This window comes from Camelus bactrianus, chromosome 31 (genome assembly GCF_048773025.1).
Source record: "Camelus bactrianus isolate YW-2024 breed Bactrian camel chromosome 31, ASM4877302v1, whole genome shotgun sequence".
In the NCBI taxonomy this organism is placed as follows: domain Eukaryota; kingdom Metazoa; phylum Chordata; class Mammalia; order Artiodactyla; family Camelidae; genus Camelus; species Camelus bactrianus.
The window spans coordinates 16,680,008-16,686,007 of NC_133569.1; the positions used below are offsets into that span (position 1 = coordinate 16,680,008).

At 42.9% G+C, this 6,000-nt stretch overlaps 1 protein-coding gene across 1 annotated transcript in view; it reads right to left on the reverse strand.

Annotated features, from left to right (window-relative positions):
* Positions 1-4,898, reverse strand: part of EXTL3 (exostosin like glycosyltransferase 3) — an 88,214-nt gene extending 83,316 nt beyond the window's left edge. Inside the window, exon 1 of the mRNA XM_010967816.3 lies at positions 4,760-4,898. The gene's annotated coding sequence lies outside the window, so the exon portion shown is untranslated. The remainder of the gene's footprint in view (positions 1-4,759) is intronic.
* Between the last annotated feature and the right edge of the window lie 1,102 nt (positions 4,899-6,000).

Sequence of the window (6,000 nt, forward strand, 5' to 3'; positions counted from 1 at the left end):
ATGCAGGCCCTCAAATATTTTAGAATGAATGAATGAACGAACGAACTCAAACTTATTACCACTCTCCCACTTTGTCACCTAGACAGAGCCAACAACCAGACCAAATTCTAAGCACCCAAACTTCTTCAGTGATTGTGGTTCTTTGAATCTGCTGCACCACAGCTGAGAACAATGGAAATTCTGGTTTCTCTTTGTGCTTAAAAAGAAAGCCAGAGCACATGTCTGTCAGCCCAAAGAGCTTCCTTGCCTGTACCGGGTGCAACTAGCAGAGGCCACATTTTTGCTCTGAATTCTCCCTTTGCCTGAACCTGTTCAGTGACCCTGGGCAAATCACTTGCTCAATGGGACTTTTTTTAATGGCAAAATACGCATAACATAAAGTTGACCACTGTGGCCATTTAAAAATGTACAGTTCAGATGGTGTTAAGTACATTCACGTTGCTCTGCAACCATCACCACCACCCACCTCAGAACTCTTCTCATCTTTCCAAACAGAACTCTCTACCTATTACACAGCAACTTCCCATTCCCCTCTCCACCCAACCCTGGCAACACCCCACTCCCGCAATCCTACTTTGTCTCTAAGAATCGTATAGCTCTAAGTGGAGCTATACAGTATTTGCCCCTTTTATGACCGGCTTATTACATTACACAACATCCTCAAAGCTCATCCACGGGGGGTGGGAAGGGACAGACTGGGATTTCAAAATGTAGAATAGATAAACAACATTATACTGTATAGCACAGGGAAATATATACAAGATCTTATGGTAACTCACAGCAAAAAAAAAAGTGACAATGAATATATATATGTTCAGTTATAACTGAAAAATTGTGCTCTACGCTGGAATTTGACACATTGTAAAATGACTATAACTCAATAAAAAAATGTTAAAAAAAAAAAAAGCTTATCCACGTCAGAATGTTTTTCCTTTTTAAAACTGAATAATATCTCGTTGTCCGTACGTATCACATTTTGTTTATCCATTCTTCTGTCAGTGGACACGTGAGTTGTCTCCACCTTTCGACTCTGGTGAGTAGTGCTGCTCTGGACAAGTGTACAAGCGTCTGTCTGAGTCCCTGCGTCGACTTGGCTGGGCATACACCCAGAGGTGGAACTGATGGATCACACAGTAATTCCATGTTTACTAGTTTGAGGAACCACCACACTGTTCTGTTCAATGGGACTTTCAAATGCAGAGACAGAGCCGCTTAGGGAGCTGGGCACTGCCGCCGTATGGCCATGCTGGCTCCGGAGAGATGCTTCCAGGATGAGGACTTGCCCAGAAGGCCTGTCTTGCCTCATTCTCTAGAGGAGCAGGACCCACTTGCTGTTGAGAATAAGTCCTGCTTTAGACACTGGCCCTGAGTCTTAGCCTGACGCTGCCTCAGCGTCAACTTCTGTAAAGTGGGTCAATGATACTCACTTTGGGGTTTTTATAAGGGTCAGGGATGAGGTACACAAAGCCCTGGGATAAGCACTTACAAAATGAAGGTGTGAATCTTACCCTACGGACTGCAAAGGGTGGCTATGAAAACCAAACAAAATAATGGGTGAGAAAGCTGAAAATGATAATGCGTTCTACAGCTGCCATGCTTACATCATTTCTTCCCTAATCACCGCCACAGCCTCCTGACAGTTCTTCCTGCCTCCTGGTCTCTCAAGTCTACCCCTTACTCCGGCTTCAGAGTGAACTACCTAAAACGGATATGACCCTGTCACCTTCTGTGAAGGTCCACAGCGGCTCCCCTGACAATTGCCAGGCCTTCCTCTCTTCAGTCTATTTCTCAGATCTTGCCACTTTCCCTCCATGACTTTGTTAACGCTTGTCCCCTCCAGGACTTTGTTAATGCTTGTCCTCTCCACCCAGAGCACTCTTCCACCAGTCCTGGCTACAAGACATCATCTGTGTACACATACATGTACACACACAGTGAAATACTACTCAGCCATAAAAAAGAATGAAATAATGCCATTTGCAGCAACATAGATGGTGCTAAAGATCATCATTCTGAGTGAAGAAAGAGAAAGAAAAATACCATATGATATCACTTCTAAGTGGAATCTAAAAAAAAAAATGATGCAAATGAACTTATTTACAAAACAGAAACAGACTCACAGACACAGAAAACAAACTTATGGTTACCAAAGGAGGAAGGTGGGGGAAGGATAAATTAGGAGTTTGGGATTAGCAGATACAAACTACTATGTATAAAATAGATAAACAACAAGGTCCTACTGCATAGCACAAGGAACTATATTCAACAGCCTTATAATAACCTAAAATGAAAAAGAATGTGTATATATATATATAAAACTGAATCACTATGCTGTACACCAGAAATGAATATACTGTAAGTCAACTATACTTCATTAAAAATAAAAATTAAAAAAATATGTATATATAAAAGACATCCTTTTTTTTTTTTTAAAGACATCCTTGAATCACGAACTTCCGACGTTTCCAGGAGGCCTTTGCTGACGCCACCAGACTATACTAGCAGCCCACAGCAGCGGGAGCCGAAATCCATCACCATCCCAAGCACACACTTCATTTTAACTATCTGTGGGCTGATTTCCTCAACTAGCTCAGCTTCTTAAAATCAAGGGTTAGAGGATTCATCTCTGCATTCCAGTCTTAATACAGTGCTAGGATGTCTACTGAACAAATGTACAGATATGTGTGGTATTTTTATTATTAGAAAGTTGGAATAGTTCACACATGAGTAACTCTTGAGTTAATCAGAATAACTGCTTCTATAGTCTCATATTACATGACTCTATTATTAGAATAATTAGAATCATTACATAATGAAGAGTTTTTTCTATTTAATTGGCACCACAAAGGATGGAAGTCAAAGGGTAAATATTCTCAAGGTAACTTTCTCCCTCCAAAATAAGTGGGCTGTTTTTAAATTGAGCTCCTTGAGTCTTCACGGTTCTCCTGAGAGATGCTTTACTTCCTCAGTATCTGAGAAATAGCCTGACCCATACATGGGTCATCCTGATGAAACTTAGTAAGTGCAAGACTGCAGTCTACTGTGCAAAGTTATCTTTAACATGTCCTTAAACAGCTCCTTTTAAGCTTTAAACGATGCCCTCTAGTTTTCATGGGTGTTGGTGATTAATGACTTTCTAGATTTTGATTTTATCTTTTCAGTTTATTGCCAGTAACCAAGGACCTCACAGTGGGAATCACTGATATACCCTAGCTGAAACAATTTTTTTCTTGCTTTTAATCTTTTTAAGATCTGTATCATCTTATAAACACACAATGCTTTTAAGTGAACATTAATGTCAGATTTGGAAAATACAAATTTTTTCCAAATAGAAAATAATATACATAATGAGAAATTCACAATTTCATATATGATGGAGAAACACTTCTGGAGGAAAGTACCCAGAGACAGGGTTAAGGATCATTTAAGAATTTCTGCCTTACAAAGATATAGATTCCTAACAACTCCTAGACTTCTTTCCTTGGGCATGGGTGAGGTGATAACACTTTGAAAGAATTTTCTTATTTTTGATTATCAAAAAATCAAGAGGTGTGTCTAGCAAAAAAGGAATGTGTGCTCATTCACAGCATTTTACATTTGTAAGGGAAGATAAAGATGATTTTAACTGTCTGAACTTCTCAGAGACAGAAGTGCTTTAGAACCAAGCTTGTCTGACTTCCTATCTTCTGCCTTCACTATCAGCTAATTTGTTAATTAGCATCATGGTAACCTGAAGAGTATATCTTTTAGCTGGTTTTTCCTAGTTATCACCTTTATCACCAACAAATGAAACTGCTTGGATTTCACAAGTACAATCAATCAATTGATATTTATGGGAATAATACAGGGTGAGGGTTTTAAACAAAAATAAATCTTTAAAAACATAATTTATTTTACTGGAAATAGGGATCAGAGGACTAAAGTGCTTTCCTGAGCCTTTAAAACTGGGCAGAGGTGGCGTCACCCTAGAATTGCAGGTTTCAGACTGGGGTATTTCAGATTAGCATTATTACCAAGGGGAGTCCATGGGGTTACAGTAAGTGAGAGGGGCTGGATGGAGCCACGCGGTGTGACCCAGAAATAGGCTGAGAAGGACAGACCCCAACAAGCTTAAGCCATCCCAGGTGCCCCATATTCCAGTGCTTTCTATCTGCCAAACTTTATTTTTTGAAAAGCTCAAACTAAACTAGCTCCCTAAACGAGGGTCAGCTGTGCTGAGGCGCTCTGCGGTGTGGCGGCAGGGAGAGGAGTGGGGGGTGGGGTGTAGAACTTGAGGGCACACCACAGGACAGCCACCTCCTGATAGGGCGGCGGAGGCGGGCCCGGGACAGGCGCCACTCACTAAGTACCTGAAACAGCGGGGGCTCAGGACCCCCGCCCACACCGAGAATTAGACACTACGGTCATGTAATTTCTCAGTTCTCACACAGGCGCGCAACTGAAGAAAGCCAGCCCACGCCCATACAAGTTCCCACACATTCTAACCCCACCCCGGAGTTTGCATCCCTCCCCAAGGCATGAAGGGTGAACCAAGAGCGGCACGGACTCCCCAGTTCAGGCTTTCCAAAGCCCAGCAGAGTCTGGGGGGACGGCGAAAGTGGGATGGAAACAAAAGAGTTTTAAAATAGACCCCCTCCGAACAAACCTGGTTGCCCCATCTCTAAATTTTAGCAACGTTAAGACTTCTCCGGCACAAGTAAGAAAAGACTTCACACACACATACACCCCGAAAAGGGGTGGTGCGGAAGAGCCCCCCTACCTTGCTACAGCGCCAGGTGGACAGGTCTCCGAGGCCGTGGAGGGCGCGACCGGAGCCGGGGCTGCTGCCCGCAGGAGGGGCGCAGGCTGCAGACGTCCCCGGCCAGAGCTGCGCCTCTGGCCCCGCCCCTCGGACGCCCCGCCCCCAAGACGCCCCGCCCCTCGGACGCCCGCAAACCCTCGGGGCTCCGCCGCCGCAGCCGTAGCTCGGACGCCTCCCGACGTGCGGACCCGAGCGCCCGGTGCATTGTGGGAAGCGGCAGCCGGCCGCTGAGCCTGCGATGACCCCTGGTGGGCGCGCTCCGAAAGGAGCCCCGGCTCGCGGGGCGCGCCTGCGGGAACCCGCCGAGAGAGGGGGCAGGCCCCGCGCTTGCGGGACCGGGACCGCAGCGAGCTGGTGCGGGCTGCAGAGTGCTCACATCTCAGTCAAACATAAAAATGAACAGATGCTTTAAAAGTGCCTGGGGCCACCTCCCTGGCAGTGACATAAGTAAAAAACGAAGCAACTTTAAGTCTAGGCAAAGCTTTTTAAGCTAGGAAAAGTAATTTTAAAATTATAAAACTAAGTGACATCAAGATTATGGAAGAACCTGCACACTTAGCTTTTAGTTCTGTGAAACCATAGATGAGCTCCATCTATCGGTAGCAATATGTAACTGGAACTATGAAATTGTGTAATCCAGGACTTTTCTGAGTATATGCCTCAAGGAAATAGTTCAAATGGAGTAAAAATAAAGTATACAAAAATATTCACAGTGAAAACTTAGAAAATAACAAACGAATAATACACAAAAGGCACAAAAATAATATGTAGGTATTTAAATAAGAATATGAACATTATCATTACGTAGAAATACTTCTATCAAATAATGTTAAATGAAAACCACAGAACCCAAGAAAGCACATGGCCAGTGATTGTAACTGTGTGAAAATATATGTATTGACAAGTGTAAAAAGAAACTTTGGAGCAATGTAAATAGCTTAGGGTTTGGGTTTAATGTGTCTTAAGTTTCTTTTATTTTTATTAAATAACTTTTTCAACATTTCTAACTTGTGAGAACTAGTTCTAATTTTGGATGGCATTGCAATAGTTCAGTTTCCCTCTATTCTAAATGATAAAAAAAAAAGTTATCTAAAAGGAAAAAAATTCTGAGGTTTTCCTGAACCATGACAGTTTTGCTTATCTGCAAAATCCCAGTGGGGCCCAAAAGAAAAGTAAATTTATTGGGGAGTGTATTCGTT